The sequence below is a fragment of the Ursus maritimus genome, unplaced genomic scaffold (genome assembly GCF_017311325.1).
Source record: "Ursus maritimus isolate PB19 unplaced genomic scaffold, ASM1731132v1 scaffold_19, whole genome shotgun sequence".
NCBI classification, from domain to species: domain Eukaryota; kingdom Metazoa; phylum Chordata; class Mammalia; order Carnivora; family Ursidae; genus Ursus; species Ursus maritimus.
In genome coordinates, this window is record NW_024424341.1 from 3,035,271 (window position 1) to 3,055,215 (window position 19,945).

Below are 19,945 nucleotides of genomic sequence, written 5' to 3' on the forward strand. Positions count from 1 at the left end.
GGCCTCTTCTAACTGCCCGCCACCAGGTTGGAACCTTATAAAGCCCAATAAAGCGTATTGTGAGGACAACTGGGTGCTGAGCCCCAAACCACCACCTGGACTTCATACTCGCATGATTTGAAGACTGTATCTCCCTGGGGGTTTCTCCCAACAGCTCCAGACTGTGCTGTGTGAGGTCTTGGCAGCTCTGGGGCAATGACCACCAGTGCTCAAGCCCCAGGGGAAACGCCCATGCACCTGGGCACTTGCACCCAGGACAGTGCTGGAGAAGCAAAGCCTCGTACACAGTCCAGAGACGGGCCTGTTGCTGTGAGGTGCCAGGGCCAGGGCCATGATGGGGACAGGTGAGACCTGGGGAAAGGGTGCCGCCCGGAGTCCTGCTGCTCTTCCGCCAGCACCGCTCTCTGCTGCACGGACGTGTGCTGACAGCTGTGGGGCACACACACCTAGCTAAAGCTCGCCAACACACGGCTTCCCTCCGCTTAGGGGCTGCTGGCAAGGGCGGTTGGAGACAGCCCCAAATTCTAGGGAGCCGCCTGAGACGGTTTGCTGTCTGTGCAAGACACAGGAAGCCGTGCTCTGTGCTGCAGCTTGTGTGTGCAAGAGTTGTGTGCAGGTCTGAGTGTGTATGAGAGTGTGCATGAGTGTGTTGTGTGTGAGCATGAGTGCGTATCTGTGTGTGTGTGTCTAGGTGTGCGAGAGTATCACAAGTGTGTGGCTGTCTGGGTGTGTACGAATGCGCACGGGCACATGCAGTGGAGTCTAGAGGCCAGGGCACCTCGGATGAAGAAGGATGTAACCGTAGATCTGCTTGGCTTGCTCTGGGGCCGGCCAACCACGCCCACTATCCGGGGAATTTCTGGAAAACCTGGGAGCAATGGTAGGGCCTTTCCAGAAGGAAGCGCTTCCTGTCAGAGGGAAGAAGGCAACAAGTGTGTGGGCCATCAGGAGGAGCTGATTGCAGAGGCAAACACGGGGCTGGGCAGGCAGCGACCTGTGCACAGGACAGAACTGCTTTCTCTGTAGGTTGGCACGCTCACAGAACTCTCTTGTTTAAACGTCATCCTGATTGCTTTCTCTATTTGTCTCTACTCTGCTTCCCAGGATCCCCAGAGAGGGGTTCCAAAGAAGGAATTATCCCCACTTTTGGCTGCAGAACTAGGCTTAATGAGGTGACTTGTCCAGCGTCAGGTGCATGTGAGTGACCGAGTGGAGTCCAGTCCTGAGGACCCGTCGGTGTGAGTGGGGCCTCCTGAGCCCCGATGGTGGGCACAAGCGGCATCTCCCATCACCAGTGTTAGGTGCGCGCCAGTGCATCAGCTCTGAAACGCTCCATCCCTCCACCTCTGCCCTCGATGTCCTTGGTGTTAACATCCTCAGGGTCGCCCCTTGCCCTGTTTGTTGGTCACTTGGTTATATTATTTCTTTCATCGTTTACACCGAATACTTAGATGCCTGTTGGAGGGATGCTTCGGGGTGAATGTGCACCCCCACACCTCTTGGCCGCATTCCCTCCAGGCCGCTGGGAGGAAGCGTGGGCATCACGGCTGTTCCGATGCTTTGTCCACAGATCAGCAGAACTGCGTGAGCACCGGCTCTGACCTGCCCCCTTGGACGTTTGCCGTCCCAGAGACACAGCTGCACGGGAGAGGCCGTTGGCTGTTTTATTGCATCCTTTCAGTTTTACTGGGGTCCCCGTAAACCCTGCTTGTTGAGCCAGAAGGTTTATGGTTCAGGCTGTGTCCTGGGGATTGCAGATTCTGTGTGTCTGGTTTGTCATTTTGAGAAAAGCCACAAGTTTTGTTTTGTTTTGTTTTTGTTTTAAACAAAGGAATTTCAGGATTTGTGGGGAAGCTACATCCTGCAAAGAGGAAGAACATTTTCTGGGACATTTTCAAGGAAATAGAAGCTACAAAGATCGGGACCCTTCATCTGGTGTTTCTCAACCTTTAATTTTGAAGTTCTTAAATCTCTCTCTCTGTCTCCCTCTCTGTCTCCTCCCGCCCCCGCCACGGACCCGGGTAAAATAGCTAGAGGCAAAAAGAAAAGATTCAGGAAAAAAGTTATCTCTATAAAATTTCCAAAGACTTCATAGTTTTCGTAACTTAAACACAGTTAGAACTTGCTCGCCAGGGTAGACATGCACGCCTGTGCTTCAGGAGGGTTCCACGTCCCTGTTGTAAACGCATGTCTGGTTTCTCCCATAAGGAGATAAACCCTAAAGATCACTGAGATGTGTCGCGTGTGTATCAGAAGTGCGTGAACGCTGGAGCGCTGCAGCGCGGTTTCCTGCTTCTCCCTCCTCTCAAGAAAGCGAGGAGCAAGGTGGGGAAGCCTGTCCTGTCCGTGAGTGGCCTTGTAAATATTCCCACTGTGTGATCTTTGCTTTCACTGATAACTGCTACAGGTGGCATTCAATTCACAAAAACCGCTGTTCTAAAAAAGCAAACTTTTGGTAGGCAAAGCCATTCTGAAAAACTTATCTTACCGTAAATGTCGTCACTCAAGGAACATTTCATCTCACTGCACGTTTATGTATCTTACGCGTGCAAAGTCATCTCAGGTGGGAGCAGGGTCTTTGCAATGGATGGCACTCACCGAGATATGTTGTTAGGTTTGCAGTGGGTGTGGACACAGCATGAGCCAGAAGGCGGTGGAGAGTCTCCAGAGCAGCTCGGACTCAGACACGTCACAAACCAAAATGAGTGGAAAGGACTTTTGTAATAGTTCAGACTTAATCACCAACTTTAATAGGGTTAGTAGATACACCCTCATTCGGGGTCTTATGACTAAAACACCCTTCGTGCTGGCAGTGGGGAATTGGTCATTACATACAAACATGCACAGTAGGCCTCTTTCCGTCTGCACCTTGTTTGAAGCGAACGAGCAGATGTTGGGCACGTGTTCCCCCCCCCAACAGAGTAGCAGTAATCAGTGACCCCCGGGATACAGGACGGCGGGCGGTCTCCCAGTGAGAACTGCAGATGGTTTCCCCCAGGACAGGGAGGGACCTGCTGGCTGCCGGATCCCCGTCCTGCCGCGCTGGCTGGGCCTCCTGTGCCGAAGCCACATCCCTCCCCACTGGGGGTGACCAGCACACTCAAGGACAAGGGAGAAGCACAGTGGACTCTTTGCATGTCTCTACATCAGGGGTTACAAAATCCACAGCTGGTGGAAAACGTGTCTCGGGACTGACTTGATTTTTATGCCTTTAATTTGGATTTGTGGAGTGCTAAGTGCAATCTGAAATACTTCTGCATTGTGACAAGGAAAGCTGACAGCGATGTGGGTGTCTTCCTCCACTGTCTCACGAGTGCTCCTTCCCACCAGCTGGGGGGGGGAAGAGGCAGCTCCAACTGGCTATGTGGAAGGGGTGAGCCTCCCGAGGACGCCCAGCCCCGCGCCAGGCCAAATGCCGGCACCGCCGCAGGGGTGCACCCCAAGCTGCTGGCTCCCAGGCTGGGCTGTGTCCCCACACACTACCCATCACCACAGACAAGGTGGGACAGCCCAACTTACACCTGGATATTGGCACCGTGACTAATGGCACCTTTTTGCTCTCAAAGGTGTCCTGAGATGACAGATGGTCATCTTGCACATGAACATGTGTGTAAATACACATGCCCTACCGACATGTGACATGCAGTGAGTGGTGTGTGTGGGTGGCCATACCCATGTGTGTGTTTGTTCATCATCTCGGGCAGATGAACCCAACCCTGGGGCCCCTCCCTCCACATGCACTCTCTCAAGTTAGAGTCTGCGACGTGTGTCCACGGGACACCCCGTCCCATAAGAAAGGGCCCAGCTGCCTTCCATGCTGATTGGAACTTGCTGCAATGGGCCATGGCATGTGCGTGTACCTGTGCCTGTGGTGTGTGTGTGTGTGGTGTGTGCACGTGTGTGTGCCTGTGTTGTGTGTCTGGTGTGTGTTGTGTGTGCATGTGTATGTGGTGTGTGTGCATGTGTGTGTGTCTGGTCTGTGTGGATCTGGTGTGTGTCTGGTGTGTGTGTGTGTGGTGTGTCGTGTCTGTGCATGTGTATGGTCTGGTGTGTGTGTATGCATGTGTATGTGGTGTGTGCATGTATGCACATGTGCATGTGTGTGGCGTGTGTGCACACGTGTGCAGTAGTGTGTGCGTGGTGTGTGCACACACGTGTGCGGTAGTGTGTGGTGTGTGTGCGCACACGTGTGCGGTAGTGTATGTGCATGTGTGGTGTGTGTACGTGTGCATGTGTGGTGTGTGTGTACACGTGTGCAGTAGTGTGTGTGCATGTGTGTGGTGTGTGTATGAGGCATGTGAGTGCACATGTACGGTTGTGTGTGCACGTGTTGTGCGCACACGTGTGCAGTAGTGTGTGTGTTGTGTGGTGTGCATGTGGTGTGTGTGCACACGTGTGCAGTAGTGTGTACGTGTGGTGTGTATGTGGCGTGTGCATGTGTGTGGTATGGTGTGTATGTGGCATGTGCACGTGTGCACACGTGTGCAGTAGTGTGTGTGTGGTGGGCACCCTTTGGGAGACGTGAGGCAGCAAGGTGGGGCAGCGCAGACCAGCAGGGCAGGGAAGGAAGAAGAGACGCAGGATGCACCATGACAGGGAACTGCAAACCCTGTAGATTTCGTAGCCCAGAATTTTCTCCATTTGCAGCAAAGAGGGAAAAAAGTCAATCCCTTCCTCTGACCTCTGGGCAAGGCTTCTGGCAGTGGCACATGCGATGGGGGAGGACGGTGGGAAGTGTTTGGAGCAGGAGCGGTGCCTTCGCAGAGCTCAGCTGGCTGGGCCACCCTAGATGAGTGACTTGCTCAGTCCCAAAGTATGGAGTGAGGGTCGGGCATGCAGTGGCTGGGAACCTCTGGTTCAGCCCAGGGACGTTCTTCCTGCCATCTAAGCAGGCAGGGGTGTGGGGGGTAGAAACAGTCTCCTTGTCAGTGCATCCTGCAGAGAATGGCAGGGGCCGGGACATGGGGGGGGCATGGGCTGCCTCCAAGGGACTGTGGCCAGGTACCATCTTCGACAGCTCAGCCTGCTGTGCCCCCCTTGCCCCACCTCCCTCTAGATGTGGGTGGCCCGGGGAGAAAGGTCCACATGCAAGGATTCCCCGGCCACCCAGGGAGAGGGTCGTGCCTGCAGCAAGCCGTCTCTCTATTCCTAATGGATGCGAGGTGGCCAGGGGTCACATGAAGGGTCAAGATCTGACCAGATTTCTAGCATGGGACGGGTACTGGCCACCGCAGCTGCCACTCGCTCTTGGGAGCTGGGCTCAAGGCAGTCCCCAGCCCTGGTGACGCGATCATTACAGACAGAAGTGCATAGTACAAGAGCTAAAGCCGTCAAGGCATCTCAGCGCTGTTGGAAATGCCCCCAGGGCCTCACCAAAACCAAACTGTCCAAGCAGGCAGGCAGCCTCTCCCACCGAAGACCATAGAGCTTGGAATTGGCACCTGCTTGCCCCTCAACACCACGCATGCAGCCTCAGTGAGAGGGGAGGAAGGCACATCCTCTGGGCTCCTTCTCAGCTTGTGCTCCTGGCTCCGGCACCCCCATGAGGACCACAGCTCACAGTCATGCCTCCACCGTGGCCCTGGCCTCTGGCTTTGTGTGTTGTGGGGCTGAGGAATGACAGTGACTAAGGAAAATCTCCTTAGGAAGAAGTAAAAGAGCAGGGAGGTGGTTTAATATTTTAAAATACATGTTATGCCCTCACCCACCAGCACGTCTAAAATTAAACATTGGCAAGGAGGTGAGAAGCTGCTCATGGGAGCGTGAACTTGCCCTGTGCAAGAGGACACGAATGCTGACCCCAGGCCTGTCAGGTGGGTCAATGATTCTGCTCCTAGGGACCCATGACAGGAAGGTAAAGCATGTGTACGTCCGAGAATGTGCAGTCACGTCCTATTCCGAAGGCCCCAGACTGGAAGCCGCCTGATAGCCCCTCTGCAGGAGAAGAGACGAGTGAGCGTTGGTGGGTTTACGCCGCAGAACAGTGCGCAGAGTGAAGATGGAGCCCGGCCCTGCAGCAGGTGGAGCTCAGCGGTGTGGGGCCGAGAGGCCACGTGTGCAGAACGTGGCTGTGTGATCCCATCCAGGTGATGTTCCAGACGGGTGGAGGTGCTCCAGATGCCCGGGGCCAGCAGAGCTGCTGCCCTTGGAGAAGCGGGGCCAAAGATGCCAGGGGCTGCTGGGGCGCTGGGACCGCTTTAGGGCCTGACGCAGGTGGGGATCACATGGCTGTGTTCCCTGTGCTCTACTCATAGGACCTGACACTTTCCTGTATGTGCTTCATGCAGAATGAAGAACTCAGTAGACATTATCTAACAATGTATTTATGCACCAGATGATGGCAGGGAAGGCAGTGGGCTGGCTGTGGGGGCCTGAGGCCAGATCTCCATCTCACTTGCTCTGAGAAAGGAGGGGAACAGGAGGCCCTCACCTTTGTGAGAACACGGACCTCTCCAACACACTGTGGAGTGTGTGTGATTTCGCCCAGCAAAATGTATGTATGATGTTTTGCATGGAAATTGTGGGGTCTTGTGGACTCTCGGAAGCCCATCCAGTGACACCCAAAGAGGCCCCCAGGCCCCAGGCCGAGGGATAAGGAAGCAGGTTCCAGAGCCTGACACCCTGCATCTGGGCTCCACCACTTTCTAGTTGAGGGGTCTTGGGTGAGGGGCCTGCTGTTTGCGTTTCAGTTTCCTCGTCTGTAATATGAGGATGGCGAAGCTGGCGGGGAGAACGGATGACTTGTGGAGATAAGGCATCCCTGCACTGGGTTCAGCACGGGTGCCACGGCAAGAACGCGGTAAATGTCAGCAGCTGCAAGGACGTGGTGGAAGCCTCTTCCAGCCCCCACATCCCAGGGTCTGTTATCCACGCAGAATTCCTCCCTGAACTCAGAACTGGGTAACACGACTCAGCCCATGTCCTCTGTGTCAAGGTCGGGTTTCCTTTGCAGAGACATGGTTTTGGCACTTGGGCTCGCTGGAAACCCAAGTCAGCTCGCACATAAGGAGATGTCACATGTGTCTGGTGACAGCGTCACAGGCCTCCTGCGTGCAGAGAAGTTTCCAGGAGGACATCCGCTCCATCCCAGAAACCACAGGAGAGCCCTGCATGGTCTCAGGCTGCCTGACATGGGTTTTATAGCAATCAACCTTCGGCCAAAAGATGGCTCGGAGCCTCCCTTGGAGTCTGCTTGCTGCTGCTGGGAAATGCCTGGATTCCCGTGGGGCTGGGAAGGATGCACGTCCCTGGTGGCCCTGCTTCCTCCTCCCTGGCTTATCTCCTCTCATGCCAATAAAAAATAGTATTTTAGCAATAATAAAATAAGCCCACAGATTAACTGTGTTTCTCCCTCATACTAGGAAGATGTTATTCCTGATGGGGGAGCAACTTGAAGGTTGTTAAGAGGCTCCAGGCCAGATATCCAGCAGGACGGCTTTCAATGATTGTGTGTGTATGTGTGTGTTGTACATGATATGTGAGTGTGTGGTATGTGCGTGTGTGTGGTATGTATGTATGTGGTGTGTACGGTGTGTGTGATGTATGTGGTGTGTACGGGGTGTGTGATGTATGTGGTGGGTATGGTGTGTGGGGTGTGTGTGTGTTGCTCTGCCAGTCAGAGTCAGGCAGGACTCCATCTCAGGAATATCACATTCCCTGGCCCCCCAGCTACCCCTCTGCCCTGAGCCCCTCCATTCGAGAGTGAGCTGGGTCTGAGAAGGGGTCACATCCATTCCGGCTGTCCCATTGTTAAGAGGGACCAGCCCCCCTGCCCACAGGTCTTACGGTGATGATCATTTATGCTGGACATCTGTAACATAAAAAGCAGCAGGTGATCTCAGTTGAGGGCTTCCTGTGCTCAGAGTTGCACTGAACCCTCAAAGCACCTTCTGAGTCAGGGTCCATTTTTGTCCCTTTTACAGAGAAGGAAACTGAGACTTAAGGAACATAGGTCCACATTAGTGAGTCCTAGAGCTGGAATTTGAACCCAGGCAGCACCAGTAGCCCGCCCCACTGTTACGCAACATTCCCTTGATACAGATAGGAGACCCTTTTCTTCATTCTCCACTTGACAAAAGAGGCTCCTAAACTGACGAGGACATTCATAAAAAATGATATGGACCCCAGTCTAATCATGAGCAAACACCAGACAAATCCCAATAGAGGGACATTCTGTAAAATACCTGACCAATATTCCTCAAAACTGTTAAGGTCATCAGAAACAAGGAAAGTTTGAGATACTGTCCCAGCCAAGAGGATCCTAAGGAGACATGATGACTAACTGTCATGTGATCCTGGATGGTATCCTGGAGCAGAAAAAGAACATTATGTGAAAACTAAGGAAATCTGATTCAAGTATGGACTTTAATAACAGTGTAATAATAACATATCAATATTGGGTCATTAGCTGTAGCAAATGCAGTATACTAATGTAAGTTGTGAACAATAGGAAAATGAGGTGTTAGTATAGGGGAACTCTGCACTATCTTCTCAGTTTTTCTGTAAATCTAAAACTAAGAAGTAGTCTATTAAAAAGAATAAGATGACTGGTAAAAAGAATAAGATGACCGATTGGCTGGAAGGATGGATGAATGGACAGGAGGATGGCAGGATGGGTGCGTGGACAGATGGATAGATAGATGGATGGATGACATGATGGATGGATGGATGGATGGATTGGTGGATAGATGGGTGGGTGGGTGGACGGATGGATGGGTGGATGGATGGACTGGAAGATGACAGGATGGATGGATGGATGGATGGATGGATGGATGGATGGATGGATGGATGGGAGGATGACAGGATGGATGGATGGATGGATGGAAAAAGAAGGATGGAGGTAAAGTGATAAAGCAAGAATGATAGAATATTGACAATTCCAGAATCTCAGTGATGAATATATGGGTTTTTATGATGGGTAACTTTCCTATATGTCTGGAATTTCTTCTAATACGATGTTGAGAGGATAAAAATGATCAGAGGCTAAGGGACATATGGAAGTCTCACCATTTGGTTTCTTTATTCCTTTGCACCTTGCTCTACTCTGCTGGTGATGACGATGAGGGTGACCACATATTAAATATTTAAATGAATATTTAATATTCATGAAAACTTCATCACTGTGCCACTGCCTGAACACAGTGCCTCTGGAATTATGCAGTGTGATCCCCTTTACTTCCAAAGTGGATCCAGATTTTGATAGGGCAGGAATCAGAGGCTAACAACGCCGGGGTAAATTGGGGATTAAAGAGTGGAGACGGGGGCTCTGGTTAATCACCATTCAGTCTTCATAGCACACAGTCAGGTCTTTGGATGGAATCAAGGTATTTTTGAGCCTGAGCTTTGTGCTAGGCACCTCCTTCTTCACTCAAGGAGGAGAAACTCACACCCAGGACTAAAGAATGTGTCAACGCTTTGGGAAAGTGTAACAAAGAGGGAGATGTGCATCTGGTGACAGGCGGACAGCACTGGGCATGTTGCTGCTGCCGGCGCGGCCCCTCCTCCGCCTGATTGAGGATGGGATGCACAAACAACCCCAAATGCTTCCAATCTGGTCCTTGAGGAGAAAGGATATTTGTGGTAACGGAGAAATTTGCCACCCAGCGCTGTTGCTTTGGTGTCATGTTTCTGTGGTCGCAAGTTATTCATCCAAAATTGGTCTCTGCTAGGAAACGAGAAAAATATTCCATACTATAAAATGAGATTTGAAGTGATCTTCCATCCAGAGGTTGACATTTGGGTGAATGAAAGAAAAAAACAACCCAAAGAATAAAAAAATGTATTGGCTTGAAGAAATCCTCCCACCTTTGAAAAGTGTTGCTCACGTTCTGACACCAGGCTTTCTTTTCCTGGAGCTGGGGTGATCTTCCAGTCATACCTTGGAAGGTCTTCAGTCTTCCCTACCGTGGATGTTGGGGCACAGTCTCAAAGGGCTAGGGCTAGAGTGCACCCAAATGTGGACCCCAATTCAGACTGCCGTAAACACACTGTGGAATCCCCATAAGATGGTAGAACTCCCAAGACTTGTCCTCCCTGACCTCCAGTTTCCATTTTGAAGAAAGATGTTTCTCGATCAACCTCTGATTCAGTCCCTGGAAAATCTAGATGCATAAAGTGACAGCCTTCTCTCTGAAAGTGCAGAACATGGGGTATCTGGCCGAGCTCCGCTGCCCACACCTGCCCCAGGCTCCCCATCTGCAGGATGGGCGGCTGGCCCAGCCATCTCCGGTGTGGGGAGCTGTAACCCCTTGGGAGCTAGTCGGCCCCAGTTAGTCCCAGCACAGATCTCCCGGAGATGCACAGACTGGGGTCCGGTCCTGGCTCTGCTGTGTGACCGGTCAGCTTGCTGGGATCTTGCTAAACGTCCACAACTTCAAGTACAGAGCAGCAACGTGACTGTGCTCACGTCGTGGGGATGCGGGATTTTGTGGGGAATGACCGAGCTGACCCGTGCCAAGTGCTTAACGTGACGCCGGACCAAAACGATTGCTCAGCAAACGTCCCCGTAATTATGAAGCAGCCACAGTTCTGGACGGGTCTGATCTCTCTTCCCAGATCCCGGGCCTTGCCTGCCTACAGCTGACACGTGAAGGAACTGTGTCCGCGGTCAGGGAGCCTGGGCTCTCAGCTTCCTGGAGGAGTGATGGGCTGATGGAGCCTCCCCATCTGACCTGGAAATGTGTTGGTTGGCCCAATGCTGCTCCAGACTTCCTGCACCTTGGGGACAGGTGGGGAGCAGGGAGGAACCACGCACACCGGTTGTCCTGATCAGGGCCTTCCCAGGCTTGGCCCATTCAACCTGTCACTTGATGTGACTTGGGAAGTGACATTAATAATTATCCGTTTAGATACACTAAGATTCCACTTTATGTGTGCTCACAAGGTTACAGGCAACAGATGGATAGGTCGACACGACTCCTCACCGTTTCCTGGAATGTCAAGTATAGCCTGTCTCTGGGCTAACAAGTATTACAGTGTGGTCAGCTTTGCTTCCTGTTGTTTCTCCTGATGGTGGGCTTTGGGGGGCAAGGACAGAGATTTTGAGCCAATGGAGTAGGGACTGGAACATGCTGGGACCGGTGCCCCAGCCCCCTAAAGCCCTGCCTTGCACTGACACGTGGGATGTGGGCTGATAACCAACTGGCTCAGTTGGAGAGGATGAAGCCACTCAGCATGGATGCAGGATCTTTCTGGGAAGTGTTCGTGAGGGTAGAGAGACATGTTCTCCAGTCACTAGTCACTGATGCCCTTAGAAGGAGCTCCACCTGTCTGGGAAGACATCTCTCCACCTGCTACTCGCACGGTGCACCCTCTGCTTGGGGGACCCTGGGAACCGTGGACAGAACCAAAGGTCAGCTAGTGGTAGGGATTCCTGGAACTAGTCTACCTTGATGCCATTCACTGCTTTACCTGTCCATTCATGCACTCATTCATTCGAACAGTTCTTCACTCATTCAGCAAACATGCCATGGTATCTCCTGTAGGTCAGGCTTTGTTCTAGCATGGTGGGGACTGAAATACTTCTGCATCCTCAACGCCCAGACCAACTGGTGCCTCGCACCTCATAGGAATACATTTTTGAGAGATGGATACATAGATGCATGCTTGGATGGATGGATGGATGGATGGATGGATGGATGGATGGATGGATAGGTTGGTGGATACATGCATGGATGAATGGATGGATAGAAGGATGGATGAATGGATGGACAGACGGGTGGATGAGTGGGTGGGTAGATGGGTCACCTTCACCCTCCAGGAAGGTAATCTTTGCTGTGTCCACATAAAATCCAAGAAATAATCTCTGTCTTTTTCACTTTTTCTTTCTGGAAAGAAGTGGACAGACCACTCAGAGGTACAGACCCAGCCTCTCATTCCTACATACTCTTATGTCCAGTGTTGACTAGATACCGACCTATCACATGTTCAGAATGTGCTGAGTCCCCAGGGTCAAGGTTATAAAGAAATATGGTGGTAGATAGGCCTTTTCTCAGAAGATAGTGATCCTCTGTTCTTGTGGCCCTGCCCAGGTGAGGAATCCGAGGTCAGAGAAGTTAGGGACTCAGTGGAGGTCACCCTTTCTGCTGCCTTGAGAGGCCAGTGTCTGCTCTGGCTGGGGCTCTGGGGTGCCCGTGCTGAGGAGAACAGGGTAAGGAACATGGAGTGCAGCTGTGGACAGGCTCCAACCACCTATATTCTGAGGGAGGAGGGGCGTGAGCGCTGGAGGGCCCGGGGGGGGGGTGTCTCTGAGGGCAATGGAGCCAGCGGGCGTGGGTAGTGGGTGGGTCCCGTGGGCTCTCAAGAGCAGAGAAGCGGTGAGAGAGCGACCAGCCTTGGCCAGGCCAGCAGCCGAGCCCCCTCAGACACACCTGGCCACTGGGACCATCAGGATATGCTCTGTATTCCCTCCACATCCCCACCAACAACCTCAATGACAGTCATAATAGCGGAGAGACTTGACCCTGACTGCGTGCGGCCCCCTGAGCTGAGAGTCTGTGTCCACCGTTGTGTTTGACTCTCCTGAGGGAGAGACACCAGGGAGGGCAGCACCACCGTACACGTGAGGGACTGGAATGTGCAGGGGTTCAAGGGTCTGCCCCGTCTCACCCACTAGAATCAGCACCCATGACCGCTTGTCCTCTGTTCACGACCGTCTCTAGGAATGGCTCCTGTTCATTACACCGGGGCAAGAGTCCATGAGGAAGGGATCCTCAGGGGGGCTGAGAACCTTGCCCCTGCACACAGCAGCTGAGTGGTGGTCTGAGCTTCGTGCCCCGTAGTCAGATCCGCCCCTGCCCCATGCTACCTCCTGTCCTGGTAGCCCGCGTTCCTGGGCCTGACTCTAGCTCACCTCCTCTGGGCCCCATGTCCCCATCTGTAAAAGGAGTGGGTTCATTGACAACAGTGGTTCTCAAGAGTGGCTTGGCCCCCAAGGGCACTCAGCAGTGTCTGGAGGCATTTGGGTGGAGGCGGGGGAAGCGTGAGAGGCTGCTCAGCACCCCACAAAGCACAGAACGGCCCCGCAGAGAATGACCTAGCCCCACATGTCAGCAGTGCCGAGGAGAAGCCCTGATCTAGCGGGTGTCAAGCTTCCGGAAACTAAGTCAATGCCAAAGCTCGTCAGAAGTGGAATTCTTTCTCGGGATCTCAAAAAGGAAAAAAAAAAAAGTCCTTTCTCCTTTTCCCAATGCGGGCCCCAGCAAACCCACTCTCCAGGCTCGCACTGATCCTTGCAAAGCTGCAGTGAGTGCTCGAGGGTGACTCTGACCCAGACAGGAAAGCAACTAATTCCCCAATGCAGACCCCGATTTTCTGACTATTTCATATCTGCACACGATCGCGAATCTGTTCTTACTGCTGTTCAGCGTGGGGGCAGCGACTCCCTTCTTTCATTTTGTGTTTTCCCTCCCGGCTGCCCTCAGATCGAAGCTCGGTGAACTCTGGCGCGGGCTGCAAGAACATCTTTATAAAGGGCCGCACGAGCTTTCTTACTCTATCGCAGTTCCTGAGGGTGATGTATCACGTTACTAATTCCCTTAATTGCATGTCTGGGCTAAAAACAGACTTTCTTAGTTTTCCTAAGAAGTTACATTCTTAATGACATTAAAACACTGTGGTAAATTAAGCTAAATGTTAACTGATGTACTTAAATCATGAATCAGTATATAGAGTGTTTACCTAAACTTGTTTACCCTTCTTGGTCACTCATTTTGTAGGTTTTGCCAAAACTGAGAGAGGAATCGTGGTGTCAGATTCAGGATCTGGAAATAACTCAAGAATTCTTGTTTTCTTTCGATTTTTAGCCCCAGCCTGAGTGGATGCTGCAATCATGTAGTAATCAAAGAATTAGAGAAGCAAAAGGCTGCAGGCTGATTCATTTCCCTGGATTTTTGCAGAGGATGGGAGGGCGGTGAAGCTGTAGGGAGAGATGACGTTTTTCCCCTAAGGATGAAAAACTTAAAACTTGCATTGTTTGGTTCTTTCCAATTCAATTTTGAAAAAATAAAAAGCAAAGATAGAGAGATGTGTGATTTATCGTAAGAGACAACAGCCACGGAACACCTACTAGATGCCAGAGGCCCTTCTAAACACGCTGTGTGTCAGCTCCCAGAGTCCTCTCCACAGACCCGGGAAGTGGGAAGCAGCATCCTTCCCAGATGCGGGAGTGGGGACCCAGACAAGATGGGTGCCTTCTCCAAGATGACAGGGCTAACCGGCAGAGGGACTGAGATTGGAGCCCCAGCAGGCTGACTCCTGCACCCCTAATGATGCTGCTTCCTGCCCAAGAATCTAGCTATGAGGTCCCAAAGAACACATGCTTTCAGGGAATAGAGAGAGTCCACAATGGAGACCCATCTGTAACAAGCATTATCGCTTGTAAATCCCTCTCCCCTAGATAAGCTATCATGTTGACTTCGTGATGGGTTTTTTTTTTTTCCTCTCTGTGGGTTCAAAGTGCTATTTTGCTTTGTCTCAATTTCTCTCTGCCTCTGTCTCTCTCTCCCAGTCAGCCACATCTTATTTGTAGATAGCTAATTTTTTAAATAAATAATGCATCGTCAAAATTATCAAACAGGACACTTAAGACCTGAACATTTGACTCTATGTACATTTGGCAAAAAACAAAACAAAACAAAACAAAACCCATAGACAAATACTGAACTCTAGTTAATTGTTACCTGTGCAAAATAATCTGGTGGGGAAGTGCACTAATATCTGCAGTTTACTTTGAAATGCATCAGAAAAGCAAGAAGGTTTGATGGAAGACAGAAGGATGGTTGGTTGGATGGATGAATGGGTGTATGGAGGAAGGATGGATGGTTGGATGGGTGGGTGGATGGATGGATGGATGGATGGTTGAATGGGTGGGTGGATGGATGGATGGATGGATGGAAGAAGGATGGATGGTTGGATGGGTGGGTGGATAGATGGATGGAGGAAGGATGGATGGTTGGATGGGTGGGTGGATGGATGGATGGATGGATGGATGAATGGGTGGATGGAGGAAGGATGGATGGTTGGATGGGTGGGTGGATGGATGGATGAGTAGATGGATGGATGGATGAGTGGATAGATGGATGAGTGGATGGATGGATGGACAGATGGATGGAAGGACGGGTGGGTGGATGGACGGGTGGGTGGGTGGACAGGTGGACGGGTGGGTGTGGACGGATGGGCGGGTGGACGGATGAGCGGATGGATGGGTGAGTGGATGGATGGGTGGGTGGGTGGATGGATAGATGGATGGATAGATGGATGGAGGAAGGATGGATGGTTGGATGGGTGGGTGGATGGATGGATGGATGGATGAATGGGTGGATGGAGGAAGGATGGATGGTTGGATGGGTGGGTGGATGGATGGATGAGTAGATGGATGGATGAGTGGATAGATGGATGAGTGGATGGATGGATGAGTGGATGGATGGACAGATGGATGGATGGACGGGTGGGTGGATGGACGGGTGGGTGGGTGGATGGATGGACGGGTGGGTGGATGAATGGATGGACGGGTGAGCGGATGGATGGGTGGATAGGTGGGTAGATGGATAGATGGATGGTAAACCAAGTACAGCAATGTGCTAAAGGTAGAGCTGAGGTTGTAAGCACGCAGATGTTCACTGTACAATTCTTCAACCTGTCTGCATGCTTACAAATTTTCATTAAGAAGATTGAAAAAAATCGGGAATAGAGATTCTTGATAGAAATTCAAAAGCCACAAGTTAATGGTTGGTGTTCCTCCACTGCATCCTGCCCTCCGTCTCTTGGTTTCCCTGGCAGCAGCAATCCATGGCACCTGTGGTTCTCGGTACCCTTTCAGGGGCTTTCAATGCCCACCTCAGCACATATGTGCTCTCTTTCCGATGACAGAGATGATACAGTAATAATAACTAATGATCATACAGCCCTTGCTCCATGGCAGCACTGTCCTAAATGTTTGACACATATTGATTCGTGAAATCTCCATAGCCCTGCAAGGTGGGTGCTGTCATCATCCCCACTGTACAGATGGACAAAGTGAGGCAAAGGAGGCTGAAAAACTTGCCAGACATCACCTGGCTCATCAGAAGGAGCAGAAGGCGTGCAGACTCTTCAGCACTCAAAGGCCCCCCAAGCGACATGTCCCAAGGATTGCTGCCTTTGCGAATCTGCCTTTTTTATTCTGAAGGCTACACCACTTTCTGTTTCAGGATAGATCCTAGTTTATTGCCCCCCCCCCCCATGACGAGCGTCTAGGCCGTGTCTACGCTTCTGCTAGAAGTGCTGCAGGGGGTGGACACAACTGCCCCGGCTTCTGAAAGAGCGTGTGCACTCCCGCGGTGGGACAAACACTCAGGAGTGGAACTGCAGGGGTACCTGGGGGGCTCCGTCAGTTAAGTGTCTGACTCTTGATTTCAGCTCAGGTTATAATTTCAGGGTCAGGAGATCGAGTCCTGCATTGGGCTCCACGCTGGGTGTGGAGGCTGCTTAAGATTCTCTCTCTCCCTCTCCCTCTGCTCCCCACTCTCCACATGCACATGCTATCTCTCTAAAAAATTTTTTAAAAATGTGGGAACGTCTGGGTGGTTCAGTCGTTAGGCGACTGCCTTCAGTTCAGGTCATGATCCCAGGGTCTTGGGATCGAGCCCCACATCAGGATCCCTGCTCAGCGGGAAGCCTGCTTCTCCCTCTCCCACTCCCCCTGCTTGTGTTCCCTCTCTTACTGTGTCTCTCCCTGTCAAACAAATAAAATCTCTAAAAAAAATTTTTTTTAAGTGAAATTGCAGGGTCCCAGAGAAATTGCATGCATAATTTTGTTAGTAACCATCATATGTCTTTCCAAAGGGCTTGTCCTGAATGCCACTGCCACCAGCTACACGTGAGAGCCCCTGACCGCCCCCCCCCCAGCACGCACACTGCTCATCCTGTCCATGGCACGGCGCTGCACCTGTGCGAACAGCGCCCCCCAGGGTTGTGCAGTGCATGGCATGTGTGGTCACACCTAGCAGCCTCGAGATATTGGGAAAACAATCTAATTGTGGTTAGAATTTGTTTTTCCTTCAATAAAGAGTAGAGTGTCATTTTATAGATTTAAACTCATTTCTACTGCCTTTCCTTTGACTAAAACGTTTTCCTCTCAAATTGTGGACTTAAGGTGTTGGTTGACACAGAGGTGTATTCCTCTCTCCCAGTGTTCTCATGGAAGGTAGATGGGAAAATAACATTCACTGAGAAAACATTTCTTTTACTGCTCTGAAGGAAGGAACAAACCATAAAGGAGACGGGGAGGGCGAGTGCCTGGGTGGCTCTGACTCTTAATCTTAGCTCAGGTCTTGATCTCAGGGTCATGAGTTCAAGCCCTGCCGTGGGCTCCACAGTGTGGAGCCTACTTTAAAAGAAAGAAAGAAAAGGAAAGGAAAAAGGAAAAAGGAGACCAGGAACATGGAGAAGAAAAGAAACGTGAATTGTGGGAGCCGGCGGGAACCCTGGGCCACATCACCCGCTTGAATCTCATTCCGGTCAAACCCTGTTGCAACATTTTCCAAAAGGCTGAAAAAGGAAATATGCTGGGAGCAGAGGGAGGGAAACATGCAGGGAGCGTGTGCTTGATGTCGTGTGTGTGCCTACGTGTGCGTCTCAGCCGTGGACTTACAAAGACAAAGAATAAGAGAGGAAAGAAAGCAAGAAAATTAAACACAAACGTTCTGGAAGGCAGCATGCAGGGGCTCCGACAGCAATTGTAAGGGTCTTTACAGGTGTGTCCTTACATCTAGGACATTCCGATCCAGAGTGCCTCCGAGCTCCCAGAGAGGAAGCGGTGTGGTTCTCCAGTGCCCCGCATTCCCGTGCCCTGTGAGTAATTCCCTGGTATTTATGAGACGAACCCAGCTTAGCGGGCCTGCTCTGATCTAACGCACTCGGAACGTAACTTAGAAGGACAGTACTGTGTTTTCTTGTGAAACTGTTCCCTGGTCCCCCCCTGCCCTGAAAGCTCGCAGTTCTTGGGGACTCTTAGGCAGCTCCTGAGCCTGCCTGTCAGGGAGGGATGGTCCGCAGGTCTGGGGTAGGAAAGCCAGTCTCGGTTTTGGTTTGGGGCTTTTTTTTTTTTTTTTTAATTGTGATGAAATTGCAAACTTACATCCTGAGACTAAAATTAAATGGAGGGAAGGTCTGCCGTTGTGGGTGGTCTTCTTCGGGCGTTTGGAAGGAGGGGTCGGATGGAGCAGGAGAGTGCGTTTAGCAACATTTCCAATAGGGTAATGACAGGAATAATGATAGCTGTCCCACTTGGGAAGGGGAAATCACAAAAGCCTACACGGCGACGAAAATAAACAAGCATGCAACGCTGGCCAAGGGGCCTGGGTCCGTTCTGAACTTGAAAAACATCAAAGAGAAGCCAGTTATCAGGCCGGCCAGGCTCCAGGCTCCGCTGCGTCCTGCCCAGCACTTTTATCAGCCTTGGACGAGCTCGGAGGACGGCTGCCCAGCACAGCTGTGGGGAGGACCAACAGTGGAGCGAGTCTAGAAGCATGTGCTGGGTGGCTGCAGATGGAGGGGGAGACGCTGAGATTGAGCTATGCTCAGGACCTCCTGAATCAGGAGGCCAGCAGCGCGGCTTCTCGGGGTGCAGCAGGGAGGGCTCACGGAGCCCGAATGCAGCCCCCAGAGCCGGGGTGACTCCAAGTGTGTGCCCCGCCTGGACACACAGTGCCCTCTCTAAGCCCCTCTTCCTTGTCCGCACACAGCGGGTGTAGTGAGGGTGACAGGCACCCAGCGCTCAGCCAGTAAGGATGTTCTGAGTTTCTGCCATGTGCCAGGCATAGTTCTGGGCACTGGGAACAAACTAGTGAGAAAGTAAGATTTTTTTAAAGACTTTTGAAGAAATCAGGTTAAAAGCCTCCAGAGAAACCGAGGGACAGCATCCTTGTGGTGCTGGAAATGCTGCTCCATTCCACATCTGTGGTGGTGGTGTGTGACTCTGCGTGCGTGATAAAGCTGCGCGCACACACACACACACACACGGCCACAGGTGAATCCGGGACGTCAGCAAAGAGTGGGTTGTGTCAGCGTGAATACCCTGCTTGTAGCATCATACTACAGTTTTGTAAAATGTGACCCCTGGGGGAGCTCCCTGGACTATTTCCTGCAGCTCCGTGTGGCTGTACAATGATCTCAGTATGAATTCTAGTGAAAACAAGACAAAGTCCCTGGCCTCCTGGGGCGCGCATTCTGGTGGGGAGCTTCTCCTCTGAGAAGTAAGGTGGAGTGGAGTCCCGCCTCCTGTTGGCGTTAGGTACGTAATTACTAATAGTAGTAATAGCCTGGTTAGGGACACCGGATCAGTCAGGGTCCTTCTGGGTTGGAAATAAACTGCACTCAAACTGGGTGTTAAATTGAAGGGATTTTAATAAAGGCAACATTCGCAAGGTACGCACAAGTGGGGGACTGCAGGGATGAGGGGACAGAGAGGGGACACCTAGGTAGGGTGTCCACATTGAGAGGACCCCAGTAGGAGCTATGACTGTAGGTAGGGGATGCGGTCGACCAGGTGTCCCAGCGGGGAGGGAGTGGAGAACACCTGGCCTCCCTCCCCTCACTGTCTTAGGATCCACCGAGCCCCCACTGCCAGCTCCAACTAAAAGCAGTGGCCGGGGTGGGGCGACAGAGTCCATGCAGGTCAGCCAGCAGTGCCAGAGAGGGCAGAGAAGGCAGGAGTGAATCTGGAGGGGCACACAGATGATAATCCACAGAGAAACCGTCCATCAGGATGATCTAACTTAAGACCAAGAGACTGGCGTCAGCATTGACTTGCCCATCACGTCCTGGGGCACCCATTAGGGGGAGCAGCTGGACAGGTGAGAAGGCAAGGGCTTGGGTAGCTCACAGTGGAGGCAAGGGTCTCCAGGTGTGACTCAGAGGATTGGGCCCCTCCCAGGCATCACCTGGCTGCAGGCAGCTGAGGCCCCAT